This window comes from Grammomys surdaster, unplaced genomic scaffold (assembly GCF_004785775.1).
Source record: "Grammomys surdaster isolate TR1022 unplaced genomic scaffold, NIH_TR_1.0 99, whole genome shotgun sequence".
NCBI lineage: Eukaryota > Metazoa > Chordata > Mammalia > Rodentia > Muridae > Grammomys > Grammomys surdaster.
This window is the reverse complement of record NW_021604578.1, coordinates 17178662-17190969: the sequence shown is the minus strand read 5'-3', so window position 1 is coordinate 17190969 and position 12308 is coordinate 17178662.

The window sequence follows — 12308 nt, the reverse complement described above, 5'->3', positions numbered from 1 at the left end:
TCTCTCTCTCTCTCTCTCTCTCTCTCTCTCTCTCTCTCTCTCTCTCTCTCTCTCTCTCAGTCCCATATCTGTTTTCTTCTCTCTCCATTGCTCCCACATTCTTTTTCCTCTCTTCATGGCCCATTGCAGCTTATACTTGGAACCCAAGCACATACTCTAAGGAAGACCAGGCCATACAGAGATGTCATTGTTGACATTCTAGCTGAGAAGGCTAACAGATCTGCAAACGATACTCAGCAACAGTGGGTCAGATAGAATTGAAAGCCTGCAAGTGATTCCAGCCCCAGGACTGCAAATTTTTCAACTGAACTTTCAGATCCAGTGCCCTGTCTTAAATCATTTGTTCTGTGCATGTTTGTATGCATGTATATGGGGTAGGTTTGCACACATGTGCACAAGTGTGTGGCCCTGTGTGGAAGGTGGATGGTGTCTTCAAGAATACTGGCCAGCATCTTTGAGACAGGGTTTCTCATTGGCCCAGAGCTCATTAGTTAAAGATTGGCTGCTGAGTCCCAGGAATCCTGTCTCTGCAATTCCAGAGCTGGGATTCCCAGCATGTCACCATACCTGACATTTTTACTTACGTTCTAGGGATCAAACTCACATCCTCCTCCTTGCAAGGCAAGTGTCTTAACAGCTGAACTGGCGGAGCTTCTCCTAAGCCCTGCCCTGTCAGAATTTCTCTCCAGAGGGACTTACTAGTATTCTTTAATGCCACTAACTTTAGGGGGCTAGTTATCAACTTTTGATAATTTGAGACAGGGTCTCATACAGTCCAGGTTGACCTCAAATTTGCTATGTACCTGAGATTGACCTTGAACTCCTAATTCTCCCCCTTCAGTTTCCCACATGCTGGGATTACAGTTATGAACCAGCATGGTTGGCTTGGGAAGTCATTTCCTATGCAGCCATAGCTTGTATTTTGGCAGGACTCTATTTTGCCCACAGATCACCTATCTAAGAAGTTATGAGGTTCTGTGTCTTGTAGAGTTCTGTCATCTAGTATTCTGACCTTTCTAGGAGGTTATAGTTTACTTGTTTTAATTTTTCTCAGCCATGTGCCCACCAACAATTCTCAAGCCTTAATGTATATGCAAATCATGTGATGATGCTATTAAAATGTAAGATCTGTTGTAATTGTTCTGGTGTAGATTTGGAGATCCTGTTTTTTTCCATTCCTTTTTATCCCTTCTTTCTTTTTTGATGTGTGTGCTTGCTGACGTGTGTGTGCGTGTATGTGTGTGTATATGTATATGTGTGTATATGTGTGTATCCTCATGTGTGTGGAGACAAGAGAGTATCCTCAGGATTATAAGCATATGCCACCATGCTTTTTCTCTTCCTCCTCCTCCCCCTCTTCCTCTTTCTCCTTTGGAGACAGGGTCTCCTTATGTACCCCTGGCTGTCCTGGAACTCACTGTATAGACCAGGCTGGCCTCAAACTCACAGAGATCCAACTGCCTCTGCCTCCCAAGTCCTGAGATTCAAGATTTGCATCACTGTGTTCAGCCACATTTTTTAATGTAGGTTCTAGGGATTAAATTTAGTCATGATGATGGTAAGGCATGCGTTTACTTACTGAACTGTCTGCCTAGCCCAGATGTTTCTTTCCTAGCAAACTCTCAGATAGCACTGATGCTGCTGCTCTATGAATCACATTTTGAATATTGCATCATTATATGTACAAAGCAGGTGGAAGAGCAGATAATACTTGTTGTCAGTATCAACCAATTTGATAACATTTCTAAATGTTTCATATACATTAACTTTAGTCTTCAGAATGGTCTTCCCTGATATGTATTATTGTCTTCATGTTATGAAGAAGCTAAAAATTTATAGACATTAGAAAAGTGGCAGAGTCAAAACTTGCATACACAATTCACTATACAACTGGATCCTTCCCACAGTGACTTTCATCTTTGGTTCTTTCTAAGCCTGTGATTGGTTCTCTTAACTATCACTTCACTTTAAATAGAGACACCTCTGTTCAATAGAACTTCATGGAACAAGAATGTTCTGCAACTATCCTGTCCAACATGGTAGCTGCGTGTACTGAGAAATGTGACTAATGTGTGGGAGGAACTCAGTGGTTTATTTTATGTGCTTTTAATTAATGATTCAATTAGCCATTTTATTTGCAACTAGTGACTAGAACTTTGTCTTGTTTTTAGTTACTTTTATGTGGGGTAATGTGGCTTTATTGAAATGACCCTAAGGGACACTGTTATTTGTGAAAGACCCTCTGCATATGTGCTCTGTGTGTGTACCATGACCACTCCTTACCACACAACAGTGTTTGAAACACAACCCATGAGGTTCATTATCTTTTCTTCCTCCTGCTTGTTTCCTAAAGCACACTGCTTTAGACATCTTTCTCTTGGTTTCACTTTAGTTAAGCAGGAGTCCTAATCCAGGGCAGTCTAGAATGGAGAATGGAGAGCATCTTTCCACTACTCAGAGGCTCGGGGAAGAGAATAGGATGTGCTCACATGCTTCTATTCACCTTGGGACCTTCAACAATCAGAGCTCTTTCAAGTAAAAATACAAGGAACCCTGACTCATGTGGGCTTAAACCCTAAAGAAGTATATTGTGTCATACAATTGGAAACCCAGGGGAAGAGCGGATGCCAGAGGAAGCTGACTCAGTTGCTCAGCAATGCCCCTTATTCTATTTTTGGACTCCCATGCTTTTAACGTTGGCTTTATCTTCACACCAGTAGCAAGATGCAGAGGTGTTACAGATGGTGTATGCTGCTGTGGGAATCTATGTGGAGATGACACTTCTTTCCACAGTTCTTTCTTAGAAGCGAGGAGAGTTTCTACAGCAGTGTTAATAATTATAGACTTCTTATATGTCTTTTTTGGTTATGATTCGATCACATGACCACTGAATAAGTATGCAAGGGAAAATTGGGTATTTTCCTACACTGAACAGATCCATCGTGGTTTAGGGGTGAGACCAGCCATTGCATGGGCTCTGAGAAGGGGTAGTTATATATAATGAAATTGGGGTTTTAGCTAAGAAGCAAAGGAGAGGAGACCAATCTAATGTCTGCCAGAAAATCCAAGCTTGAGTGGAGTTTGGGGTGGAGCTGTAGTTGAAACCTTCAGATTAGGAAAACTACTGTGGAGAAGGTCAGGGTTGATGACCTACTGATCAAAGCATCACTGTGAGTGACCAGTCCCAGGGAACTCCATATCAGCTCAGTGCTCCACCCACCGTGGGTCACACTGAAAATATAACATGATGCTTTCTGTTATCCCTAGCCCTGACAGGACATACAGACACCTAGAGATACACACACACACACACACACACACACACACACACACACACACACACGGACACATACCCTGAAAGAAGCTAAGAGGTGCTGAGAGAGCCAGTAGGCCAGTAAAGTTCAGAGTAGCATCTCATAAAAATAAAATAAACCAAACTTTATTATTCATGGTGTGTGTGTGTGTGTGTGTGTGTGTGTGTGTGTGTGTGTGTGTAATCATGCATATCGTAGCATAAGTATTGAGGTAAGAGCAGGAGTTGCAGAGTCAGGAATCATTTATTTTCTTCTACTCTGTGAGTTCAAAGGATGAAATTTGGGTTGTCAGGCTTGCTTGCTTGGCAATTGCCTCTACCCGTTGAGCCATCTCACCAAGCTACAGTGAGATATCCCATTTTCTAATATAAGAACCTTCTTTCTTTTAGAGATACTCCCAAGTCTTGCATTCCATGAGACCATCCTGGAGCTGACCTTTGCCTACCTTCTTGGTCATTCCCTTGTGTCATAGGGCTGCTTTTGTTCACACTGAGGTTCCTGATTCCAAACAGATTTGAAGGACATTCTTGTGGCTGGCTGTGCCTTCAGAGATTTATCCTAGAGACAACCCAAGTTCAATGTCTTCCTCCCCTTCTCTAAAGCATGTAATAAATGTATGGCAAACATTCAGCAACATCAGGGTTCTTTGTTCTTCTCTTAAATATCATTCTCTAGAGTCCCTTTTAAAATTTTTACTCTTTAATCATCAAATTCCAAGAACTGAGCCATCCAAGGTCTAAACATTGTCTTGTTCTAAGTCACTGCTTCTCTATTACCTAGTGACAGCCCACAGTTCTCCCTATTCATGCAAAACCAAAACACAGCCAAGACCCAAGTCTGTGCATCCAGGCTGGAACCATGTATCTCTGTGGCTCTGGCATCACCCCTATTTGGGGTGGGTTGTCCCTGTGGATAGATGGATGTCCCCATGGCCTAACCTCAGGAGCAGCCTTTCCTGAGCCATTTTGTAACTTTCTGCCTGTTTCCTTATCCTTTGCTCCTCACAAGCGCTGTTTGTAGAATTGCCTTTTCTCCCATTATTTGTGTCTCATCCCATGTTCCTGATAGAGTCCCAAGTTCATCAGACATGGTGTGTCTCTCATCCCCTCTGTCACTCAAAACACTTGTCTCTGCCTGTCATATCTTTCTCCTTGATAGACCTATTCAGCACTACTCTCTTAAATGTTCTTTCTCTCTTGACTCACACACTTCTTAGATTTTTGTGAGCCTAGCCCGTAATGGCTGAACCATCTCTCCAGCTCAACTCATACACTTCTTGTAACACAATGACCAATCAGCTTAGAATTGTCTGGAGCCCTTTATGATAATATGGGTCAGAGTTTCCAAGGCTATTTCAGTTTCTCAAGTCTGATGCCAAACTACCAAAAAATGCAATCACAAGCTCATGTCTTGAACACTGAATTAAAGCCTGGGAAGAAACATGTACACACACACACACACACACACACATATGAGTGTGTGTATGTGTGTATATGTGTGTATATATGTGTGTGTATATGTAAGTGTGTGTATGTGTGTGTATGTATGTGTATATATGCTTGTATATGTGTGTGAGTATGCACTATAGATGAACTATGGGTGGGAAGCATTGATTTGCTGCCTCTCAAGTTTTCGTGCAGTTCTCTGATTCCAGATGTCTGAGTGGCGATGGTGAAATTACTCTTGCAGTGGTGGTTAGATTAGAAATGAAAGCTGACACCGTGCTCTTGGGTTTTGGGACAAAGACTCATTTGCAAGCCAGACAACAGGTCTAGGCAGTATGACTAACTATTTGGTGGCATCAGCAATAAGATGCTGTTAACACGTTTGTTTATTTGAACAGTAGGTATTAGGGTCTTGAGTTAATGATAGCACCCAGCATCGTATGATAAGTAGAGTAATTAAGGAAGCATTAACCTAATTATTATCACCATCAGCAAATACCCACGGAGTCCTTGTCTTGTTTAGGACACTGAAGTTTGCCATTGGAGAATCTAGAAATAAACACCTTTCACCTGGCATCACTTGCCATACAGCTGAGAAAGAACACGGCTACAGATGTGCTGACACAGCTATTTTCCAAGGCAGGTTTTCCAATCTTGTTGCAGGTATAGTTTTCTGTGGACTCATTCACCACGGTTATTAAGGGGCTGTGGTATAGCAGACATTGTGCTGATCTGATGAGGAGAAGAGTATGGGAAGGACAGAGATGGATAGAGATGGTCCCAGTGCAGGAGAACAAACACATCTACCAAACAGCAGGACAAGGACTAAGTGGAGAATATACTACTCTGTATGGGAGTATAGAGAAGAGAGAGTTCTTCCTGTAAGTCCAAGGAACCTTGTCCCATGACCTAAGAACAAACTATATGGCAGAGGCTACGTGTCACATTATGTTGTTGTCTTTTATATAATTTCATCCCTTACTCAGCAGATCACCAGTAGGTACATGCTCTTACCTAGTGGTACACACTTCATGGATTCCTGTTGAGTGATGCTTCCTGGAAAGGTAACAACTCTCCTCAAACCCCAGCTTTCAGATCACAGCATCTATTTCTAGGAACCATTCTGATTTTCGGCAGGGGGGGTACAGTTCTTGGTTATGAGAACATAAAGTCCTTTACCAGTGAATGACTTCTCAGGAGAAACCAGAAAAGGGGAGGGTTAACACCAAATTCACCCAGTTAAAAGTTTGGCCAAGGTTTAGGGCTTGAAAAGCACATGAGGTGTATGAATTCATGTATGTTGCATTAACTTTTGCTGGGGAGATATGAGAAATCTTAACTTGGAATACATACCAATGGCAGCCTGTAGAAGTGATTCTACCCAAGTCTAGCTTGGCGAACAATGAGTTTAAGTGGGTTTGAGTAGAACATGGGTAAGGAGTATCTGTCAGACTGGAGGCAACTTCTGAGCAGCTACACCACACAAAAAAAAAGGCCTGTGCCCTTCAGCAATCAACTTCCTGTATATATCCTGGGAGAGGGGAAAGGGGGAAAGTGCCTCCAATCACTACTTCAGTGCCCCCAAGGCAAGAGCCCCTTGTATGGTCTCCTAAGCCTGTGGTCCTATTGTAAGAGGATTACTTACAATATTACTTACAGCAATGTACTGTTGTAGTCTTTAGGGACTACATCTTCTGAGAGCCCTCCTATAAGTAATCAGAGCTATTGTCGTGCCATGTCTGGAGGACAGAGTTCTACAAGACACACTCAGCCTTTCAGATCCACTAAACTCGATGTTGCAGAGGACATGGATAATCCCAGATACTCAGAGGCTGAGATAGGATGACCATGAATTTAAGAACTGTTTGGCCAATGTAGAAAGACCCTGTCTGAAGAAAGCAAACAAACAAATAACAACAACAAAATGGCCATTACAATCTGTAGAGGAAGAAGAGTTGGTAAAACTTTGGGGTTCAGCTAGGACTGTTTGGGGAAACTTTTGACAAAAACATAGAGAGCTATTCTAAAATAGAACCATCAAACAGGAGGAATAATAGTGTGTAGGCTCTTTGGACTGTGTGTGAGAAGAAAACTGAAAATCATTATCCAATGTTGTAGACCCAGCAAACAGGAGAGCCAGCACTTAGAACCAGACTCTAGAGCTATTCTTGCAAGATATATTTGAGAAGGGGTTTTAATTAAAAGGGGAGAAATAGGGGGGAAGGGGGATAGGGGCAGGCCATTCCAGAGACAGGCATGACTAAGGCTGGATGGAGATGTAAGCCTTAGGGAGGCAAGATGTTGTAATTTGTATAGCTTGAGTAAGGAAAGTTACAAGTGAATGAACCTGGAAAGGCTATTTAAGGAGAAGCCAGTGTGCCCTGCAAAGGCAGAGCCCCCAGGACTCCCTTAACCCAACCTTCCTGCTTTTAGATAAACACAAAGATCTACTTTTCTTATTACTTGAAATCTCAAATATTGTATTTTGTCTAAAAAAAAATCACAGCAATGGAAATTTCTGGATATGATTTTCAGAGTCCATTTTTGAGTTTTGTTGGTTATTTTCGGTCTTTACTGCCTTGGGATAGAGCCTGTAGTGGGAGGTAAGAGAGAGGCTATCACAGCTCTGTGTAGGATATGAGGAAGCAATGGGGAATAATAGAAGAGTTTTTTCAGATGAGGAACAGACACAGGCTCTCACAGTGAACTACTGAATGTCCAAGCTGCCTTGATGATGGAAGAATGTGTTTTGAATGGGGACAATGTCCTAATCCAACCCTATATACAAAGATGTATTCTAAGTACAAAGGAACCCAAGTAGGTGAGTTTTAGGCCCAATAGATACTCTGCTGTTCACATAAGGAACTGTTTCATGTCAGAATGAGGGAATATATGATTTTCATCGGTACTCCCTCAAAGGGATTAGACTCTTCCCCAGATGCTCATCGACTGTTATAACAACTTCTAATGATTGCTGGGCTCATGCTGTACACCACATACAATATGCGGTACTTTGGGCGTGCTTTATTAAACCTTATAACCCTGTGAGTTGGTGCTTTCATTATCTTCATGGACTGATAGGGAAACAGAGGCATACAAAGAGGTAGCCTGAAGAGTGAGAGTCTGTCTAGCACCAGTCAACCAGAATGGGAAAAGAACAGAGCTGAGTAGTACAGTCCATAGTAGAGGCAGGCCTTCCAGGCATCATCAGTATACCCATCCAGGCCCCACAGATCCACTACCTCTTAGTAGCTCATTTAAATATTGACTCCATCAGTGGATGAACTCATAGATAGATGTAGGCACCCTGATGATCCAGTCGTGGATTCCCTAAGAGCCCACCTCAGAACACTGCTTGTACTGGGGAAGATGCTTTCAGTCCATAAGCCCTTCCTGTCAAAGCTGTAATATTGTGGGGAGAAAGAACTTGACCTTCGCTTTTATGATACAGACACAAGAACTTTACACATCTTTTAACAATTAGTTTTTCAGAGTTTAGCAACTTGGGTTGCAGGTGTAAAAGAAATGTTATAAATAACATTTAAATATTATGGTTTTTAACACTAAAAACTAAGTTCTTGTCTGTCCATTGATATGCTACGTAGAAGAAATAAGTTCACCTTGTCTCCTACAGCAGTCTTTATTTAGACGGGACTATCGTGGTGGGGGAGACCTATATAACGCACTCTGGCCTTAGACTTAATAGATGCAATCATTTAAAACTTTACAGATTATTTCTAATAGGTCTATGACCTAAATTTCTACAGTTTAATTTGCCCAAAACTCTTATGACACACTTGGCTATTGTTAAACTCTATTCTTGGTGGTTTAGACCCTAAATCTGCATAAATCACGTCCCTGTTATAATCTGATAATGATCAACCTCAGAACTGTGTTATATATAATCTGATAATGATCAACCTCAGAACTGTGTTATATGGCCCTAGAAAGGGAAAGAATGAGAGACCCTGAGACTGTTGCAATTTGTTACCAAGGAACTAGCAAAGACTGAACACACTATGATAGAACAATTTGCTCCCACATGACTAGTAGAGACCCAACACATGATGCCACAACAGTGAACCCACAGTTCTTTGAAGAAACAGCTAAAAAAAAATGCAATCACCTATGAATGCAGGAGGGACATAGGTAAGTAAGCAATCACAGGGTTAACCATGATGCCATCACTGCAAGTTTCCCAAGTTGATAAGAGCAGAATAAAGTTCTAAATTACCCAAAATGAAGTCAGATGAAGCCCAAAATGCTTTACACATACACAGTGATGCTTTCATTAGAAAGAAGAACTCAGGAGAGGGCAGTCTACCCACAGGCCCAGTCCCGGAGGCTCTGTGACTCTTAACTATGAATATATAATGGAACAGATTTTTTCTCACAAGGCTTTCTAATCCTTAAGTCCTCTGAGATGTTTTGGCTTCCCCAAAACAAAAGCATCTGCTTCTAGGTACCAGGAGACCAAGAATGACAACCACAGAGCTGCTGTTCCTCCCTCGCTGGACCCTTTCACATCTTTCATGCCAGGAGCCCCTTCTCATTTGCTTTCAGAAGTTGTAACTCTCATTGTCTTGTTTGGAAAAGTGGGTGAATGAACACATATTTGCACAGATTTGGAGGATGAAGATTGATGTGTATCTCTATCTCCCACATGATTCTGAGGGTATCATCTTGATCATCCTGAGGTTCCCAAGACGTCCCCTGCCAGTTCTTTGCGGGCAGATGGGATTGTCAATGTCGTTGATTGTTCCTTCTTCCTTGTGCTTTGGTAAAAATACCTGTGCAATATCTCAGGGAAAAGGCCAGCTACTTTTTCCACAGGCAGAACAATTTTCCTCTTTGCAGGTGCTGAAGACGTCCAGGTACTGCTGCAATAAGAGAGGCCGCAGAATTCATTGCATGCCCCTGCTTTGTGAACACTCAAGATTGCTGCTCTGTCTCATTGTTCGTACACTGCATCTACAGAGTTCCCTGTCATCACTACAGCCTTTGAGAATTCACTGCTGGTCAGTGAGTATAAAGTAGGCAAGGAAAAAGACGAGAAGAAGGAAGGGAGAGAGAGAGAGAGAGAGAGAGAGAGAGAGAGAGAGAGAGAGAGAGAGAGAGAGAGGAAGGTGATAGGGAAAGAGGGAAGTAAGAAGGGAGGGAAGAAAAGAAAAGAGAAAAGAAAAGAAATAAAAGGGGGGATTTTAAAAATAAGTTTGTTCATTTGCCAGACGTTACCTAAACAACCACAGATGGAAATAGTAGCTCCATTAGTTTCTTTGGTAAAAGCTTGATGGCCTGTCTGTTTCATCTCTGGATGGGAGACCTTGGGTCTAGTTATCATTGTGTACTCAGGATTCCTTGCACAGATAACACGTGAGTATACAGCCCAAAGTAAGGATAAATAGATGGACGACTCATTAGCAACAAGGAGGAGTGAATATTTAGGAATTAAAGCTGTAATGACAAGCACAGAGGCCTTAAGTGTAATCCTTTGCATATGCAAAGTGGTGGCATTAGATAAAAAATTCTCTACTGTTTCCACCGAGGTCCAGTGTCAAGATGAATGTCAAGGGGACAAGTGGGAATCTAAGTACTCAGTGAAACCAAGCATCAAAGGCTGAGAAGCAAGGGACTGGTGGTTGGTAACAAGCTAGTTTCTGAAAGCTCCAACCAGGGGTGTGTTAAGAGGGTCTAAAAATAAACAAGTTGTGAAGCATCAAATTCCTTCTGCATCATCGCTTTATGACTCAACTGTCCTTTTTGCAGAAGTTAGGAATTCACAAACATTACAACAGACCTTTGAAGTCAGAGTGGGCAAAAGCCAGTTCCCTGGGATTCAACATTTGTTCATTCTTTTAATAAATATTTTCCATCTAGTATATGTCACTTTACTAACATTATGGAACAGAAAGAAAATACAACCCACATCCCTTACCTTTAGAACTCTTCCTAATTAGGGAGAAATGTTATAAGCATTTAAACAACTAAGATAAATGCTAATGAAATGATAATACAAAAATTGTCATGGCTGAGTATAGTGGTTCAAGCCTATACTTACACAAGTGAGAGAGACAAGATCACAAGTTCAAGACCACCCTGGTCTACATAATGTGTTTGAGACCAATTAGGGGGTATGCAATGAGACCTTATGTCAACAAAGCAAAACAAAACAATGGAATGTCAGGAGACAATATGCGATCAAGCTCTTGAAAAATGGGGTTTATGAAGTTCCTTACTGTTTAGAGCCATCACATTCCCCATACCAAAGATTACAGAGGTCATAATTCTTTAACCTGAGCCTACTTAACAGGACAAATGGACTGCATCAGCAAACTGGGTCAATCAGGCTCTTTCCTGGGGATTTAAAATTGAACAACTTTAGTTTGGATGGCTCCCTTTGTAAAGGGGATGAGAACACCTGTAACAGTCATTTTCTGCAATGACCACGTTGAGACTGTTCGTTGCAGGGAGGAAAAAGGATGAGCCAAGTCAGTAGGAGGAAACAGAGACAGGCAGAGAAGGCACTCTAGCTCCCCAGTGGAGTCTCTCCCTTGTTGGATTCTTTCTGTTGCTCGGTTTTCTCCCTCCTTGAGGCCATGAGACATTTACATCTGTAATAGTTCATTTGGCATCTCACAGGCCTTTATCCCTTAAAATCCTTGGGATTCTGGATCCATGTTTGGGATGCTTTCCTAAACCCCACCTCCCTGGCCACATACATTACTATACATATGTATATATGTATATATAGTATTTACACATACTCCCACCAAAGACCTTTGGTCCTTCTAAATGTTCTCACTCTTGTCTTTCAGCCTCCAGAGATCCTTCAAATAATTTATCCTACGTAAACATTTGGTAAAATGGTCATTCTCGTCTTCATTTCACAGATGGAGCTTGCCAAGCAATTGAGTATTTTACCCACCTCCCTGTATGTAACTAATAGCAAAGCTATGAAATGAACTACTGAGGCAGTATGACTCCTGAATACTTTATCCTAACCAGGGGGCCCCCTATCTCTTTCTTTGTGACCTCGCACAAGAAACTTTCACAGGATGATCTGCTTACTGGGGAGTTAGAGACAGGAAGATCACTGAAACTTGTTGACCATCTTGTTTTGCCCATGGCTGCATCCAGCCTGCCACCAACTTCTTTAGCAATATTTCTTGGCTCTTCCTCTTTATTCTACATGGATAAGGAAGCCATGTGCTGTGAATGATAAGGGCACAAACTATAATGACCCCAAATCCTCAAGTCATCACATGGTGGAAGAGCTATGCAGGTGTCCCCGACACTCAAAGAGTAAATGGGAAAGCAACATCGATTGCGTCCAGCCATTGTAGCTTCAGCCTATTTGTTAGAAAAGCTGCCAATTTCCCCGCATTGATCTACCAGCAATGTTCCAAACCTTGGGTAAGCAGTAGTGGGAGGCTATGAGCATTTGGGATGCATACAAAGAGCATTTTTATAGCAGTTTGGTCCATGCTTGTAGAGATGCAATTTGTTTTGTTAATGACAGAAATCACTCTTGAAATATACTCAGCCCAAT